Source organism: Nannospalax galili, unplaced genomic scaffold (genome assembly GCF_000622305.1).
Source record: "Nannospalax galili isolate Female #2095 unplaced genomic scaffold, S.galili_v1.0 scaffold1149, whole genome shotgun sequence".
NCBI lineage: Eukaryota > Metazoa > Chordata > Mammalia > Rodentia > Spalacidae > Nannospalax > Nannospalax galili.
In genome coordinates this window covers 590,095-609,981 of record NW_008359817.1, presented here as the reverse complement: position 1 = coordinate 609,981, position 19,887 = coordinate 590,095, and the positions used below count along the sequence as shown (strand labels likewise).

Sequence of the window (19,887 nt, the reverse complement as noted above, 5' to 3'; positions counted from 1 at the left end):
ATATATATATATATATAAAATTTACTGTTTTAGCTTATGTTGTAATCATTTTTGGTATGATACCGCATAAGCTGTCATTTCAGTAATGTGTTTATTCAAATAGACAAGTTTAGACATCATTAGATTGCTAAAAGACTGAAAGCATAGCTTCCTAAAAGCTGCCTGACATTTTGGTGGACCATCTAGTCTTAGCATGTAACTTTTGATAACTTAAGTTGCCAGAGCCTATAGGTAAAAATATGCATTGAAAAATGGGTGTAGGTCTGAGTATCCATACACATAAGTGTTCTGGAGGTCACTGTGGTGTAGCGCATGCTTCCGTCTACAGCTCATGTGAAATTACTGAGGTTTTATTGTGTTTGCCTGTATTTTTTCCTCATTTGCAGAACTCTTTCATGATCCATATTTTTAAAATTTATAATCATGAGAAAATTAATAGAATGTCTAGGTAATCTAATCAAACAAGTTATATTTGAAATAACATGTCTGCTCTTTTACTTATTCGACCTTAAGTAATGGAGTCTAAAAATGTGCAGTGATGGCTGTAACATAATGTGATTTGAATTTAATGTAATATTCCAGCTCTGACCTCATAAAATATGCAGAAAATACTAAATTCAAAGGGGACGGTTTAATCATAGTGTTGTGTCTCCATTTCTTCACTTTATCCTTTGGTCACAAGGTGTGTTAAAGAAAATTAGGAAATTTTACCTCCTCTTAAATGATGATGTGAAACAAATAACGATTTTTAACATTGTGACTCCATTAATTCATTTTAGTCCTCTAATAGTGACTTTTATTCGTTTGTCCTAGCTGATAGGAGCAGTGTCTTTATGACATTATGAAATAATTCTGACTTGATTTTACACACAGTAAACACTATTCCCGAAAGCTCATTTGATTGTCTTTGTACTTGAATTCCTCTCCTGAGGTCCTGCCTCAACAGCCTTTATGTTGATGGTGAGGGGAAGGAAGTGCCCCAATGATCAGAGCACTTGGAATCATTTAAAAATTCTGTGGCATTTGCTGCAGTATGACCTTGTTAGGTTTTCTGAGCCTCGGCTTCTCATCTGAGAATGATGGAAGGTGTTACCTCAGATATTTGATGGGGTATTGAATGAAATGTCTACTCACAGAAGACTGTTAGTTAAGTCTTCCTTTCTTGCCCTTGTGTGTGACAAAAGTGGAAGGCTGGGACTAGACCAAGGACTTCATTGAAATCCATTACACATGCAGCACTCAGAAAAGTGATGGTGTCAAAAATGTTTTTGTCCTTTCCTGCAATACAGATGTATCATTAGATAAGGAAGTAAGTGTCATACTTTGTATGCATGTTACAGCAGCCTGTGTTTGTAGCTGCTGGGACCAGTTTGGCCTGTGTGCAGGAATCATAATTATAAAATGTTATTTGCAAAATACTGGTACATGCTTATTATGGAGACATTTTCCATACATATCAGTAAATAGGTTCTAAAGGACTTGGAGTGTTCTTTTGTGACACTGAGTTTTTGGTACCATGTACTTCTGCTGTGTGAAAACTTAAGTATTCTGAATGTTTCGGCTACTTGTTACAGTGAAATTAGGGCACAGTGCATTAGGCTAAAACTGGTACTAAGTGTTCATCTTCAGCAGCCCTCTTCAGTTTTTTTGATACAGTTTATGTAAAGCTATGCAAATGCAGCTTCAAGGCATGCCCCAGTTCCTAGCGTTTGCTGCACGGAAGCTAGAGCCACTACACTTGGGGCTGTCTGATCTAAACAATAACAGTTTCCATCACTTACAGTCTTTCTGCCACTTAACTATTAACTATTCCCTGAGGCCTCGAGACATGGGACCCTATAGTTAAATTATTTATATGATTATTGATATGAATTTAGATCATATTCTTTAAAAATTAAAAAAATTATATGTATGAGTATTATGTTTACATGTATGTAAGTGCACCCATGTCATACAATGCCCATGGAGGATAGAAGAGGGTATTGGATCCCTTGGAGTTACAGATGGTTGTTAGCTGCCATGTGGGTGCTAGAATTTGAACTTGGGTCTTCTGCAGGAGCAGCCAGTGCTCTTAACCATTGAGCCATCTCTCTAGCCCGTAGATCATATTCTTATACTATGGAATGCTATGGTATTCTTGAAGAAAGATGCTGATCAGTTAAAATTTTTAGTTTGTTATTATTAATGATTGATGTAATAATCTTTTGATTGATCACTGTCCCAACTTAGAATGTTGTAATTCCACATGATCATTGCTCAGAAAGCTCATTTCCTAAGGATTGCATAATTGATACTTCAAATTACATGATTCATAATCTCAAATTCTCATGGTAGAAATAGTGAAACAAAACATGCTGTTTATCAGATTTGAACCAAAGACATTAGATTTGCTGAAGTTATTGGATTCACTTATTTGTCAAGACTCTGCTCCATCGCTTAACTTTCAGTGGAGTTTGTCTGTCCTCTTCATCCTCACAGCCTTTTGAATCTGCTTTGACCACAGGATTTATAAGAGTGTAGTTCCATCATTTTATTATATATTTGTTTTGTTTATAACACTGTGAACGGTGTAAAGGAAGGGGCCTATCTTTTCTTATGTCATTCATAAGCATTATAAAATGTCCACTGTTTTATAATTTATTTTTTAAAAATACTTTCTTTATTATTTTTATTTTATGTATATAAGTATATTGCCTGCATTTAGGTAGGTGCACCTGTGTCATGCAGTGCCCATGGAGGTCAGAAGAGGGTGTCAGATCCCCTGGAACTGGAGTTACAGATGGGGTCAGCTGCCACATGGGTCCTGGGAACTGAACCTGGGTCCTCTGCAAAAGCAGCCAGTACTCTTAACTGCTGAGCCATCTCTGCAGTCCCAAAGTATCCCTATTGTTAATCAATATCTGGTAAATGTTTTCCAAGTTATCTTTGACTGACTTAACCATGGAATATTATATAGCACATTCAAGATACAAAACAGAGTAGTCTAAGATTATTTCTGCTTCTTAGTATGGCATGATTTATTCCATAAATTTAGGTGGTAGGAAGTATACATGAAAGAGGAATTTTACATATGATTCAAAATATTGGATTAATAAAGGAAAAAAAATTGCCCACGCTTTCAACCTACTTTTGGAATGTGTCTCTATCAGAATGTTTAGACTCATTTCAGACATTGAAGCCTTGTCTAGAAGAATAATTAGAAGGCTGCTTCTGTTGAAGTAAGTTGTGTTAAGATAAATTGGAACTTGCCTTAGCATTAACCTCTCTAGAGTCAGAGCAAGGTTTACTCTTTGTAAAAAGCCATTCAGCTGACTTCTCCCTCACATGTCAGTCTTCTTTCCACATGGTGACTTGAGACTGCTCGTTGAATAAAACCAGGTGCTATCTTAGGCTAACTCTAGAGTATTTATACTGGGTAGGTAGAGAAACAACAGAGCAGTATCTGTCACAATTATTTCCAGTTTCTCTGGGAAAATTATTTTTCATTTCACATAAATTATTTTAAAAATATTTTTATTTATTATTTTTAATTTTTTATTGAGCTTTTGTACACTTAATACAACAGTTCTTAATCAAATTCTTTAGCTGGAAGCATGATTAATCTACAGTCAGGATTGCTTTCCAAGAAGTGAGAGCTTAGACACCAGTGTTCATAGATTTTCCATGTATCTTTAATAATGATTTTTGTACTTTAACAAATAAAGCATTTGGTCACTACTTTTATTGGCTATGGTATGAGGTTCTGAAATATAGAAATAGTAAAGACACAGGTTCTCTTCAGCAATTCTAATCTACTGGCAATAAATTATAAAAATCAGATTGTGACACTGGGGTAAGTGCCACATAAGCGTATTGTGTGGTTTTGTGTTTCAAAATAACACAGACATGAATTGACTTCACTTAAAAATATAATTGAATCCTCACTTCATGCCATAAACAAACATTTAAGTAAATTGAATGAATACCTAAGTAAGAAAGGCATAGCTTTTATAAGAAAAGATTATAGAGTGTTATGAGATAATCCACCAGAGAAGACCACTCAGACACAGAAAATAGCCAAAAGAAAGTCTTTATAGCTGACTGGCGACTACACTGGGCGTTTGGATCCCAAATGCAGCCCCAAGTCTTTCTCTGGGTAGGCTTTCATACAGAAAACTCAAAGCCCCCCACCCCTGCAGTTTCTCGTTGCTCAGGGGTGGAAACCTTCCTAACAGTTTCTTCCTGTAGGTGCAAGCCAAGTGAAAAGTACAAAAAAAGCTTTAGGAAAGCAGGTAGCTGGAGTGACCAGGCACATGCTGGCATTAACTAGGGTTGTAACATGGTGTAGCTATGATCAACCCTGAGGTGCCTCATCACAAGAGCATATATTCAAAACCTCAGGGTAGCAAAAGACGTCTTAAAGAAGTTATAGAATGCACAAAGTCTTGGAATAAAAATGTGATAAATTTGATTAAATAAATTTTTTTGTGTGTGTGGCGAAGGAAATTATAAACAAAATCAAGACAAAATATTTGGCAAAGTAGTATGCAGAGAATCCCACTGAAGCAGCAACATCCAATAAAAAGACGAGGCCAGGCTGTGTCTAGAAAACCCTCAAAGAGAAAATAAGTAGCCAAAAACATAAAGCAAGTCAAAGAAATGTACATTAAAACACATAATGGAATTCCATTTTCTATATGTCAACAAAGAAAAGGACAGGTCTGGTGGGGTGGCGTGTCAGCAGTCCATGGAGCAGCAAGTGCCCGCATGGGCTCTTGGTCAGATGCACATGATACAGTGACGGGAGAGCAGTTAAAATGAACAAATCAGGGCTGTACATGTTAGCACTGAATATATTCTTTAAACACACTATATTAGATGGAAACAAAGCAAAAATAAATACAAGATATATTCATTTCTCTGCTGTTTTCTACATCTGTTGAAGCTGTCAGTTCATTGAGTTATGAGGACTAGAGTTACCAAAAGGAGTTATTTATTCCCTTTGTTCATACATGTTGTTGGTGCTTACAGGATCTTGATCATTCTATCTGTGCTTTGGTAGGTAAAGCACCAAGAATAAAACAAAGGCTTTAAAATTTTGGATTGTTATAGACGAGGTGTGGTGGTACACACCTTTAATCCCAGCACTTGGGAGGCAGAGGCAGGTGGAGCTCTGTGAGTTCATGGCCAGCCTGGACTACATAGTGAGCTCCAGGCCAGCTTGGGCTACAGGGAGACCCTGTCTCAAAAACACCAAAACCAAACAAACTAACCAACAAACAAACGGAAAACTTTGGATTGTTATAAACAACCATAATACTTGTACTCTTGCAAGCTTTATGGACCACACAGCCATAAAGATTAGGGCCAATTTAGATTGAGGGACTTGCCAGGCCTGACCTTGGTGTCCCCTGTTGCCCAGCTGGCTGGGAAAGACTGTTCCATCTTTCACTGCTGCTCACATAGCTCTGTTAGTCATATGTTCATTCTTCCGCTTTTGAATCCGTGTGTTTCTTGTAAGAATTTTCTCCTGGTGCCCTAGAGTAGTGTCACGATTTTTGAGTGGTGATCTGTTTGAGTTCTTACTACTCTTTGCTTCTATCAAATGAATTTATCTGTGTTTCATAGAATTCCATTTCGCCATATTATTTAAGAGGAATGCTAGTTCATCTTTTCTATGCCATCCATGACTTCATGTATTTCTACAGCTCCTCTCCCTAGCTTTTAGACAGAACTGAATCGTTGTCTCCGTAAGGCTGTACCCATACCACTTTTTCTCTATAAGGAAACTCTTTAGTTTTCCTGGTACTTGGGAGTAGGGCACAAGGAATTGGATGTGAAGTAAGCAAGATATTTAGATTTTGCATGAGGTTCTTATGATGGCATTCCAGGGGAAATTCAGTAATGTGCTCTCGTGGTATAGTCTAAAAAGGTTTAGACCTTGGGGTTAGCAGTTTTCTAGCTGTATGTCTTGGACAATCTCTAAAATCTCTTGAACTTGGAAAGGACTCTTACAAAAACTCTAGCTCATAGTTTCATCCATTGAAGGATGGAAATAGAGCATGTCAAAAACTGTACAGCTGAATCTCCTTGAGAGAGCACTGTGAATTATAAACTGCCACCCATATATGCGTCATCAACGTCATCACTATCCTTTTTTATGATGTCTAACATGTTTTTTGTGTCTTTCATTTCATCGATGCCTGGTGTTCATCATGTGTTCATAGTCACCACAGAGCCTCTCACCACTCTTTTCTTTGTGATCTTTAATTTTTAAAGAGTAGATAGGTTAAATGCTTTGTAGCTGGTGCATCCTTTTGAACACAAAAATCATTAAACTTAGTGGAGGGGCTATCTTTAGCACAGGCAGAATCCTGGGCCCCAGTTACCAGGTCTGGGTAGCTGCCCTCTTGTCTACTGAGATCTGTGCCCAAGATTTGGGTCAATATAAGGAAGCTGCCAGAATTTCTGTACATTTGTCCCACTAAATTTAACCCTTCCTGCTCTCTGTTCTCTGTTTGACCCACCCTCACTCTCTTGGGGCCTTGAGCAGACCCACATTGACAAACCAAACCAGCATAACACATTTTCATTTTGAATTTCATATGATACGGGAGGGAGCGACTTACAAAGAAACAGCATCATTCCAGCCCTGCCCACAGTCTCTGTTAGCTTTTGCCCATGCCCATAGTCTCACCCCACCGCCTGTGGATGCCCCATCTCGCTTCCAGGCCTGCAGGACGCCTTTGCCATTCGCCCCAGCAGCCCCACATCTCCTTTTTCTGTTCCAATTTCCCTGCCCAGCTAACTCTCCGCAGCTAACTCTCCTCAGCGGCTCCACCCCTGGCTGGCTTAAGCTTTTCGGAGGAATAAGTAATTTTGGGGCTACAACATTCTTCCTAAAGAAGTTATTCATCAAGAGCCTAAAAAGTGGTTAAACTGCAAAATACTATATAAATTAATATCAGACATAGGAAATTCTTTTTCTTTTTTATTGATTTAATTTATTTTAAAAAACATTTTATTTTTTATTTTATGTGTATGAATGTATTGCCTGCATGTATGTCAGTGCACCCGTGTTGTGCAGTGACCACAGAGGTCAGAAGAGGGCATCAGATCCCCTGGAACTGGAGTTATGGATGGTTGTTAGCCACCAAATGGGTGCTTGGAATTGAACCCTGGTCCTCTACAAGAGCAACTAGTGCTCTTAACTGGTGAGTCATCTCTCTCTCCAGCCCTTATTCTTTGATAATTTAATACATGTATGCCATGCATTCTGTTTATTCTTACGCCCCCCCCCCCACTCCAAATGAGTTCCCTTTCCCGCATTGATGTCATTTTGTTTGGTAACTCACTGATTTTAACCAGGACCTTTTGTGTGACCACCGGTTTGGAACTCACAAGACCCTCACCTAGTCTATGACTGACTATTGACAGGTGCAGCCTTGTGCAGGCAACTGAGCTGTTGTGAGATCATGTTTGCAGTGGCTCTGTCAACACCCTGAAGATGGTATTTCACAGCCCTAACTTCTGGCTCTTACATTCTTTCTGCACTTTTTCTATGATGTTTCCCGAGCCTTAGATGGGGTGTACAAATATCTTGTTAAGGGCTGAGTACTCAACTGTCATTTATTTTGAGTACTTTGAGCAGCTATAAGTTTAAGTTTCTACATTCACTGCCATTCACGTCAAAGGGAAGCTTTACTGATTAAGGCTCAGAGTAGTATTTGTCTATGGGTATAAGCATAAACATTTAGAATGTGATTTGATGCCATGTCAATTTAGCAAAATAATAGTAGTGAGTTTCTGTACCTCCCCAGCCATGGGTTTTTTACTGAGTTTACTCTACCAAGCATTTATTCTTTCTTGTGGAATGGGCCTCAAATTGAATCCAAGAGCTCTTAGTTACCCCCATAACAGTCATGCCATTCTTATATCAATGGGTAGTGTTGCCTCACAGGTTGGCATTGTAATTGATAGAGTTCACAGTTGGGTAAGAACATTGATGCCTTATCTCCCCTAGCAGCTTTCATAGCACCTTCTGGTCCTATGAAAGCTAGCCAGCAGGGAAGAGTCTTCCAAGTTAGTTCCAGCTTGATTTCTCTATATCTTGCAACCAAGATTTGTGGTGTTTTTAGTACTAGGGTCTTATTGCCTAGTGCTGATAGGCAGCCAAGAGGAATGGCAAAAGCCTGCATGCTTTGGTGGTTCCTTGGGCCTCCTTGATCAACAGCTCATAAGGAAGTATTCCACACCTGCAACTGGGAGTTTTTGTCTGTTAAACAACGACTTCCAGGAGCAGCATTTTCAGCCTTGTGGGATGTCTCTCTTTTAGCTCCGTATTTTCTTTGTAGCTTTTTTTTTATTTTTTAAAGACTTATTTTTTATCTTTAGCTATGTGTATTTGTGGGGGGTATATTCAGTTCCATAAAACATTTAAAACTATTTTTATTGCATTTTAAATAATTTTATACAATATATTTTGATCAAATTTAGATCCATATATATATGTATATGATACACACACACACACACACACACACACATACATAGTTAAGCCCTATAAGTTGAAATTTGTGTACCCAAATGCCCTTCAGTGTGGGTTAATTCTCTGGAACCTGGTCATCCTACCAAAAGTCTCACCCTTACATGAGACTGACTTGTCCCCCTCCCAGGAGCCACTAGTTGCCAATACTTCCTCAGATAGTGGAGGTTTCTTACCCACTTCCCCACATCTATGCTGGGATTTTACCTGGCTTAAGTGTACATGGGACTTATCCATGCTATCACCATTGCTGTGAGTTCATCTGAGTAACTACTCAGATGTCTGGAAAACTATTTCCTTGTAGTCATCTACCACCTCTGGCTCTTAAAATCTTTCCACCCCCTCTTCTGCAATGGTCTCTGAGCCTTGTTTGATATAGGTGCCCTATTCTGGGATAAGTACTCTGTAGTCTCTTTTTTTTTTCTGCACTTTGGGCAGTTGTGACTTTCTGGCTTATTCACCATCTGTGGCATGAAGAAACTTCACTGGTGAGAGTTGAAAGATGCTGTTACAATCTCTCCACCCCCTCTTCTGCAATGGTCCCTGAGCCTTGGGAGCAGAAATTTGATATGTGTCCTATTTAGAAATAAGCAGCCTGCAGTCTTTTATTCTCTGTATGTTGGCCAGTTGTGCAATTCTGTTATTCACCATCTGCTGCTTAAGGAAGCTTCACTGCTGAGGATGAAAGATGCATTAAACTATGGGTATGGCAATAAGTCATTAGGAGTCAGCTTAATATTTTACCAGAGACCATTTTTGTTTTTGATTGGATTATGTGTTTTGTTGATGTTTAATTTTTTTTAATTTGGTCTTTTTTTGAGACAGGGTCTCCCTTTAGCCCTAGCTGACCTGGAACTCACTATGTAGAGCAAGCTGGCCTTGAACTCACCGCAATAGATCTGCCTGTGTCTGCCTCCCAAGTGCTGGGATTAAAGGCGTGTGCTGCCTCTTCATCTTTCATCTTGTTTTTAAATTTTATTTTAATTTTGTGCGTATGAATGTTTTGCCTGCATGTATGTAAGTGTACCATGTATGTGCAATGCCCACAGAGGCATTGAATTCCCCTGGAACTGGAGTTGCAGGTTGTTGTTAGCTACATGTGGGTGCTGGGAATTGAACCTAGGTCCTCTGCAAGAGCAGCCAGTGCTCTTAACCACTGAGCCATTTCTTCAGTCTTGATGTATAATTTTTTGTGTTCTTTATATATTCTAGATAGTGATGCTCTGTTAGATAATAGCTGGCAAAGATTTTCTCACATTATCTAGGCTGTCTTTTTACTTGATTGATGGTTTTCTTTGCTGTACATAAACTTTTTAACTACGTGAAGTTAAAGTTTGTCAGTGGTTAACCTTATTTCCTGAGTAAACAGGAAAGCTCTTGTTTAGAAAGCTCTTGCCTATGCCTATATCTTGTTGTATATTCCCTACATTTTTCTGTAGGAGTTTCAGATTTTATGTTGAAGTCATTGATCCATTTGGAGTTGATTTTTATACAGGATAAGAGAGAAGAATCTAATTTATACATGTGTATAATGAGTTTTCCCAGCTCCACTTGTTGAAGATGTTGTCTTTTTTGTGCATTTTTAGCCTCTTTGTCAAAAATCAGCTAGCTGTCATTGTATGGGTTTATATCTGGGTCCTCTATTTATTCCGTTGATCCACATGTCTGTTTTTATGCCAGTAGCATGCTGTTTTTATCACTGTTATTCTGTAGTATAACTTGAAATCAGGTTCGATAATACCTCCAGTAGTATTCTTTTTACTTGGGACTGCCTTGGCTACAGGAGTTGTGTTTCCATCTGAATTTCAAGATTTCTTTTTTCAAATTCTAAGATGACTCATTGAATTTTAATTGGGATTGCATTGAATCTGTAGATTGCTTTTGATAGGATGGCCACTTTCACAATATTATTTTTTTTTCCATCCATGAGCATAGGGGATCTTTCCATTTTCTAATATTGAATGTGAAAAAGTCCAAGGTCCATCGATATACCATTGGAAGATGAAGTTCAAGTTCATATAAACCCAGGAGATTTCCAAGAGTAGTATAGTGACATCATACCACCCAAACCTTTCAGGTAGTATTCCCTTGTCTAGCTGGACTGAGAAAGAAACAAGACTTTGGGCATAGCAGAATCTTATTTTAACAATGTGCAGCAATATGTTGGAGAGATTGGACAAGGTAGGCACTATATGAATTTTCAGAGAATAAACAAGGAGCTTAAATTTTGAATACAAGTCAGCTCTCTATACATGCACCCTGAGGTAGTGGAATGAGAAAAAAATCTAATGCTTATGCCTTCAGTTAATTTGAAAGGTGATTCTGAGCAATGAAGTTCCTATCTGAGCCCTTTCCTCATCTGTAAATTAAGAATATCATTCACTCTGCCTGCTTCAGAGGGCGATGAGGATTGATGAGTGATGATGATTGTTCCTTACCATAGGAATCAAAGAGCTCAGGTTTCAGGACTTTGTTTTTACGTAGTTTATCCATTGAAGGGTGAAATAATAAAACGTCTCATAGAGTTGTATAATTTCAATTATTAATACTGGAAAACACATTGTAAATAGTTCAGTAGCATTCCCAAAGATCAGATTATCTGTTGCAGATCAAGACGTGTGACTTTTTTGTGTTAGTACATGCATTGTTTGAATAGACTGTTAGTTTATTAGATCAACTGGCAGACCTAATAACTTTAAAGGATAAGAATCTTGGAGCCAGAGAAGTAAGTGAAATTTGATTTGTAAAATATTAGTAGGAGTCGTGATGTAGCACCTTGTACACAAAGTATGACAGGGTATAATGTATGATTTATCACATAGGCATGATCTTTGGGGAATCAAGTTCAGGAGAATGGCTGCTTTTAGAAAAGAAGGAGAAAGTACAAGGGAATTTTTTTAGGGTGATGGAAACATTCTTTGTCTTGTGTGAGACATTACTTAAACATATATACATTTTTCAAAATTCATTGGAATAAACACAGCAGCTGTATTTTCTGCATATTTTAACAAAAAATGAAGGTAGAAAGTTGTTGACATGGAAAAACTGCTAGGTATAAAAGCAGTAACCAAATGGTACAGATTATGATAGTATAGGAACAACTTCTAATTGTGGAACACTGTGAAAGAATCATTAAACTAGCCAGAGTAGGGCTACCCCAAGACGTACCCTAGGTTGTGAGTGCCAGAGGGAGATTGATTGATTGATTGATTGATTGATTGATTGATTTAATTTGTGATCCTTTGGATGGAACACAAGACGCTGGATTTGTTAGGCAAATGCTCTACTACTGAGCTACAGTCCCAACCCTGGACTTTGAAACATGCTTCAAATACATAAAAGGAGAAAGGCTTCTGAAGTTCTAGAAAGCACGTGTACAAGGACTCAGCAGGAGCAGAGTGCACGCTGAGGCCAGAAAGCAGATTGATTTTACTTTTTTTTTTTTTTTAAACAGGGTCTCACTGTGTAGCTATGACTGGCCTACACTATGTAGAATAGCCTGGCCTTAAACTCACAGAGCTCTGCCTGCTTCTGCCTCATGAGTACTGGGATTAAAGGAGCACATCACTATTCCCTGCTCAGCAGATTTATTTTTAAAAGTTTATGATGGAGAAACACTGCTTTAGTGGGTCCTTTCACATAAGTAAGAATTGCAGTAACAACTTTTAGAAACTTAATAATTATTTAATTCTATTTTGAGTTATTACCCTATAAATTCTATGTATCTGTTTAGAATGTTCTTGAGAGTTTAAGTAGTCTAGTTACTATAGCTTGAAGTATGACAGACCACATTTATATTTATATTGTTAATATTTTTCTGTGTATCACTTAGCTGTTAACCCACTGAGGTGGCACAAATGTGCCGTTTGGTACCATTTATTCTATTGCGTTATTTTTTGTTTTGTTTTCTAAGATTCCATTTTGAGGAATTGGCCTCATTTTCTTTGCAACCCAGAAAATTTAAGATGTGTTTGAAGAATTCTTCTAATAGGTGTTTTCGACGCAAAGATTGCCCACCAATTATGTGGATGTTTTCAGCCATCCATGGCATATGCTTCTAAGAACTTTCCACATTCAGATAATTTGACAGTTGAATCATGAACTCTTTGTCTAAAAGTCCTTGATACTGATTACTGTATCTTGTTTCCCAAGGTACAGGAAAGAGATTAAGCTAACAATAGACTGCATAATTCAGGCAGTAATATAAATTGTATAAAAAGAGCAGTGTGGTTTGTGGTGTGTAAGCTATATGTAGAATGTGTACAGTATGTGATAGAAGAATTTCAAAATAAATCTTGTCTAGAAATACATGGTGGCATGTGTTTGAAGTACTTTAGGCACATTTTATTAATTAGTAATTTGTAGTATAGTAGTTTAACAAACTAATACATTACAACTGATGGAAGTAAAAGTGAGTATTTTGGTCTGATAAATTATCACACCATGTAAATATAGGCAGAAGGAAACAAAAGTTCTCCTAATAATTGGCTTTGAAGACTAAGTATCTCTTGGAAACATAAGGCATATTGGTATCTTCTGTGTCATTTATGAAAAACTAATAGAATTGGTTTTCTTAAATACTGTTTATTTATTCATACATTTCTACAGTGTATTTTGATCATATCCATTCACCACGACCTCCCTTCAACTTCTGCTAATGCCTCCACCCTCCCAATTTCATGTCTTCTTTTTGTTATTAATAACCTCTTGAGTAGAATTACTGATGCCCATGTGTGTGTGAATGTGGGACCATCCACTGGAAAATGATTAACCTATTAGTGACTATATCCCCAAAGGAGAGCAACTCTCTCTCCTTCAGCAACCATCAACTTCCCATAGCTCCTTAGCCAAGGGCCCTTGCCCCATTCATGGTAGAGTTTTGACTGGCTTGCTCTTGTGCAGGTCTTGTGTAGGTAACCACAGCTGCTGTGAGTTGATGTGTGCAGCAGCCATGTCATGTCCGGAAGTCAGTATTTCACAGCTCTTCTCCTCATCCACTGGCTCTTACATTCTTTTTACTCATTCTTGCAAGATGTTCCCCGAGCCTTGTATGGTAGGAGGTTGATAAAGCTAATTCATACACAGCTGAGCACTCATAGTTTCTTACAGTTGGCACTTTGGCCGGTTATGAACCACTGCATTAACCATTACCCATTGCAAAAAGAAGCTTCTCTGAACAAAGTTGAAAGCAACATAAATCTTTAGATATAAAGGGAAATAATTAGAAGGCAGTTTGACAGCATGATCATTTAACAAAATAGGGCCTATGATTTCTCCAGTCTTGGACTTTTGACCAGGTTTACAATACTAAGCATGAAATTCTTCCTGTGGAGAAGGCTTCACAATTGGAATTTGGCTAACAGAATCATTATGAGTGTACTGTTATACCTTCTACATAGATAAATGGGTTAGAGCACATACCCATTTCTGTGAAAAATGATGACTACTTTGTAGTAGAAGTGGCCATATTTGTTTTGGTAAAAATGAAACATTTTGGGGCTGGAGAGATGGCTCAGTGGTTAAGAGCACTGACTGCTCTTGCAGAGGACCCGGGTTTGATTCCCAGCACCCACACGGCAGCTATGAACCATCTTTAACTCCAGATTCCAGGGGAATCTGAAGCCCTCTTCTGACCTTCGTGGCATTTCATGACACGGGTGCACTCAGATACATGTAGGCAATACACTCATACATATAAAATAAAAATAATAATTTTTTTAAAATGGAACTTGTTTTAAGCCAAATAAAATAAGTAAACTCAGGGTTGGGGATTTAGCTCAGTGGTAGAGCACTTTCCTAGCAAGCGCAAGGCCCTGGGTTCCGTCCTCAGCTCCGAAAAAAATAAATAAATAAACTCTTCAATCTAACTCTTCATGAGAAATGATTAATTTGATCTTGATAGAAGTGGGAAAGGAATTTGCTTATCATATGCCTGTGGGTCACAAAAAGAAATCTGTAAAATGTCTTGCTGCATATTACGTCTTGGCTTATGCAGGTGTCACTGGGATCTCCATATTCCAGACAGGCTGCCTTCCATGCCCTTTATTCCCACCCAGGAATCTCTCAGTTGTTCCTCCCCATGCACTCTATACTTTCAAAACTGTTTGTCTCCAAGGATAATATATATGCTGTTTTTTTATGTACTTTCATTCGTACATATAAAAGTTTATGTTCAGTGTCAAATACTCCGTATTGCTACAGAGACTTGACACCTTACTTTACTTCAGAATCCACATTACACATGCACTTCCAGAAAAACTGAAAAGAATTTGTTGATTATCTGATTTCACTTGTAAGGAATCCATGCCAGCTCAAAGTCCTGTTAGCAAGCACAGGCCTCTTACTAAACCAAAACTGGTTCCATGTGACACCAGACCCTTCCTATGTGACCATGGATTATAACTTTGTAAAAAGTACCTTACTTCAGACAGGATTCAGGCAGTAAAGTGAATGCCTGGGAAGTCATCAGCAAAGGTTTATGAGTTATGGAAACAAAGCAGTCTGACTGTGCTTGCTGCTGTGCAGTCTTTGTGAAAACCAAAGATGGTGTGTGAATTGATGAACTGTTTCAGTTGGTCATCTGACCTCCAGAGTGACCTTTGCCATTACCTCCTCCAGACTGAAAGATAATTGCTCTCCTCTTCTTTCCCCCTAAGGTGACCCTGGCCAGAATTTCAGCTTTTCCTTTTGAAGAGAGCTACCTGTGGTGCAGTGCATTGGGTCAGGATGTGACCTTGTACATCTGCATCTCACTAGGACCTCCAAATAGAGATGGCCACTTTGGTGGCTGTCTTTGGAGGGACGTAGATAAAGAAGTACTTCACAAAATTTAAACCAACCTGCATCTTCACAGCTCCTAATATCAAGAGGTTTGTTCTATTCTGGCCTAAGACTTCTTGCTTCACTGTCAGTTTAGGAGACTAATAACTTTTATTCCTGGAGATAAACATGAAATAAGTTATTTGAAGCCAGTCAAATAAGTAGTCTGATTATTTTAGATGGTATGGATTATTTAAATTTCACCTATTTTTCAACATGTTTAGCTGTTGTGTTATCTTCAGACTACTTCTGGAATTGCTATAATGAATACTTTAATCAGTTCATATAAATTTGTTGTACATTGCTTAGGTCTTTAATTGGAAAGACAATAAATCCTTTAAGTAAGGATTAGTCATTATAGAAAGCTGATTTGCAACAGTTAAATGTTCATATTACACGAAAGTGAGATATAAACACTCCTTTGTAACTTGCATGTCATTACAACACACAGATGTCTTGGCTCCAAGAGCACATGTATTAAATGAGTGCTGGCTTGGATCTATGCCAGGGTTGAGGCTTAGTGATCTTAAGTAAAATCCCAGAACATCTCATGTTGGGAGGTCAAGCTAACTGCTCTTAGTTCCGGGAGCTCTGGGCCATGCCTTGGAGTCTGTTGCTGAAGGAGTAAGAGAGTGGGTGCTCAGTACAGTCTGTTCTCCAGTATGCTTCAAGCTGACTCAGAACTAAAAACTAAGTCTTATTGAAGAACTTAGGAGATAAAATCAGCAAAATTTTACAGAAAGTTCTATTTGGGGAAGAGTAATGGTTGGTTTTGCTGCTTCTTGAACCCTCTTATTTAGCTGTGTAGAAAATTAGAGTGCAGAGTGCATCTTTTCCTATGGATGGAAAAAATGTGTGTGTGTGTGTGTGTGTGTGTGAAGAGGAGAAGAAGAAAAGAAGGAACAAGTTTATATGATAGATTGTATCTCAGGACACATTTCTAAGTTGGGGAACTGGTGTCTGTTGGAAATGAATCCACTAAGTGTCTGTGTCTTGTAGGTGGAAGCCTAAGCCTAGGTTTCCAGGTTTTTAAGTGTGACTGACTGACCTCCCCCCAGGTGCAAGTATAAATGGAGACTGACTTATGCCAACATTGCTATTAGGACTTGATATTTTAGTTAGTGCTCCAAAGAATTATATATGTTTTCAGTTGTCAGCCACAATCCTATTATTTTAATACACAGTTTTCCAGAACGTGATTTTTTTAGGAGGAAATATATGTGTATATTTATGTCAGAAATGCTGATCTACCATGGTAAGTATCTACTCAGTAAATGGCATGTATTTTAATTTTATGTGTATGAATGCATTACCTGGATTCTGTGCTCTGGGATTTGAACCCAGGTCCTCTGCAAGAACAGCTGGTTCTCTTAACCACTGAGCCATCTCTCCAGCCCCCAGCCTTTTTTTTAATTTTATGTGTATGAATGTCTTGCCTACATCTATGTAATTGCACCTGTGTCATGCACTGTCCACGAAGGTCAGAAGAGGGCATCAGATCCCCTGGAACTGAAGTTATGAATGGTTGTTAACTGCCATGTGGGTGCTGGGAATTGAACCTGGGTCCTCTGAAAGAACAACCAGTGCTCTTAACCACTGAGCCATCTCTCCAGCCCCTAGAATTATATATTGAAAGGGGATTTATTAGACTAGCTTACCCAATATGGTCCAGGTAGGCCACAAATGGCTCTCTTAAACCAGAGAGGCTGAACATCCAATAGTTACTCAATTCACAAGGCTGGATATCTCAGCAGTCCCAATCTGGTGTTAAGACCTGGAGGATTCACAACAAGCTACTGGTCTTCAGTCTGTTTTGGAATCCCAAAGAAGCTGCTTCTAATATTAACAAAGGAATGTAGCAGTGGCAGCAACAGGATAGATGAACTTGCCACCAAGCAGGTGGTGAAGGTGAGCAGGCAAAAAGCAAAGTTTCCTTCTTCCATCTCCCTTTTATCTGGGCTGCCACCAGAAGGTGACAACTGCATTTAGATGGGTTATCCCATGTCAGATAATCTGATCAAGAAACCCCTTTCCTCAGGCATGGTGGCTTACACCTTGATCCCAGAACTCAGGAGGTAAAGGTAGGCAAATCTTGGATCTCTGTGAGTTTGAGGCCAGCCTGGGCTACATAGTGAATTCCAGGCCAACCAAAGCTACATATTGAGATGTCCAAAAAGAAAATCCCTGTCAAGCGTGACTGGCCCTTTAGTTGATCCCATATCTAGGTAAGTTGACAACCAAGGTTAACTATCACACACCTAAAAGATATTAATATATTTTTGAGGTAGATAATGTATAATTGTACTATTATTTTTTCAAGCAATATGAAGAAAAAAAGCTTAAATTTATTTTATGTGAGAGTAAAACTTCTAAAATATGGTTGTTTGATATTAAAATCAGAAACAGCAACAAAACTCTATTATCATAGAGACATACTCCCCGTATTTTATATGTAAATAAAGGAGACCTGAAAATACAGTCCTTGGAAACAGGAATGATTTACATGAGAATTACTGTACTTTTGTCACTAATATTAGGGGGAAATTCTGAGTGTACACTGCTGGTACTTGATTAACATCTTGAGAGTGAATGTAAAATTTATACTTAGTTATTAATGAATAATTAATAAAAGTAGAAATTAAGTTTTCATGAAAGAGTGTGGCATTCCCTTACAATGTAAGGCACCATGCATATCATCTTATCTAATCTAAAACCAGATAAACATGAGGTATTGATTGGATACCTGTTCAATGTCAGGATCATAGCTGGCAAATGGCCTATCTAAAATACTAAGGCCTTTATCTGAGCTTTATTTAAAGTTGAAAACTTGGTACTTGGCCCAGAAAGGGCAGAAAGGGATTAAATGAGATAGTAGCCTAATTCCTGCCGTATTGTCTTGTGTATTTCTCCTATTCATCCGAAGAGGAAACCCCACTTTTCAGGGTCAGCCTCTTCCTGGCCTGCTATTGGGGTCTGTGGGCTGTTTCCTCTCCACTCCCCTGTTCTGAAGTCTATCAGTCTTGAGCCTGGATCTGGTGTTGAGCCCCCATGAAGCCTTCCAGCTGGCATCTGGACAAGACTGAACATGTGGCGAACAGATTCAGTGTGAGGTGACTGCTGGGCTCATTCCTCCCTAAACTGACTAAGTGTGGCCAGTCCTGCTACCAGGAAGTTTAATGGTTGAGGGCAGAGGGAGAGAAAGGGCAGGAAGCCAACCATCAGCAAGAAAGAAACTAATGAATTTATAAGATAAGCAAAGAAGCATATCACATTATCAAAGACAAAAATTCTGGAAGTATCCATCCAAAGAACATGCACATATTTTTAGGACTGTATTTCTTACACATTATCATTGAGGAAGAAACAGAAACAAAGATTGCTAAAGATGTGCAAGAAGAGACAAAGCAGAATATTGCATTTTATTCTTGGTTGGCAGTCTTCTCCCCTCACTTCTAGGCCAGATGGCCACAGTCTGATATCACAAGAGGCCAGAGACACAATTAATTATTGAAATTGCAGGGGAACAGTGATAGTGGGTGCCTCACAAAGAAACAGACCAGAAGAGGGGCAGTCTGCCAGACCCAGGCTTCAGAGGACAAACCACCATAAAGAACAGCTATGATACTGTTAGGTCGATCAAATTGGGCCCCAAGATGGAACTGACGAGCAACATGGCAATCACAATTTGGTGGGCAGCATTCCAGGAAATAGAAACTAAACCATCCTAGTTCCTCATAACCACCTGACCTTTGTTTTAACAATGCACCCTAATCATAACTGCAATTTTCTATTGTGGCCAACCAAAAAACTGAAAAACACCTACCAAGTTACATACTAGCAACAAATAATCTATATGCTCAGTAGTTCGGGCTTGTGTTGCTTTCCAGTGATATAATGACATCTAGAAAATTTTGCCTGTGGAAAAGTTTAGATATGATTTGAATGTTAGACAGTTACTTATGTGTTTACATAGATATTTCCTAATTTTCTCCTAAGATATTTAGTGTCATTTTAGAGAAGTTCGCCATTGGGCTATTAAATATTTATTTGATGTCCATGGAATAAATGTTAGTGACTGAGAAGGCCAATATGGAAGGTGTATCTGTTAAGTATTTTGGTGATTTTTTTTTTTTTTTTGGTCTTTTTGAGATAGGGTCTCCCTGTAGCCCCAGCTGTCCTGGAACTCACTATGTAGACCAGGATGGCCTTGAACTCACAGAGCTCTGTCTGTCTCTGCCTCCTGAGTGTTGGGATTAAAGACATGCGCCACCACACCCGGCTTTATTTTGGTGATTTTTAACTGTACAAACATTGGCTCTTAGTAACATTTGCTCTAGGAATATTAGATTCATTATTTTGGGAGTTTTTAAAAGTTAAAGAACTAGACAGGTTTTAATGAAGAGGAACATGTGGATGTATTGTTCAGGGACTATAGGCTGCTTACTTGGAATCTATAATCCCTAATAGAAGAACTCCAGTTTTATCTGGGCAGTACAGGAGAGGGGTAGGCAGGCACAATTTTATGTTGCTTAGGCTTTTTTTTT

At 38.4% G+C, this 19,887-nt stretch overlaps 1 protein-coding gene across 2 annotated transcripts in view; it reads left to right on the top strand.

The window, feature by feature from the left end:
- The window catches only part of Bbs9 (Bardet-Biedl syndrome 9), a 530,763-nt gene that overhangs the window by 330,600 nt on the left and 180,276 nt on the right, over positions 1 to 19,887 (top strand). The gene's annotated exons all lie outside the window — the stretch shown is intronic.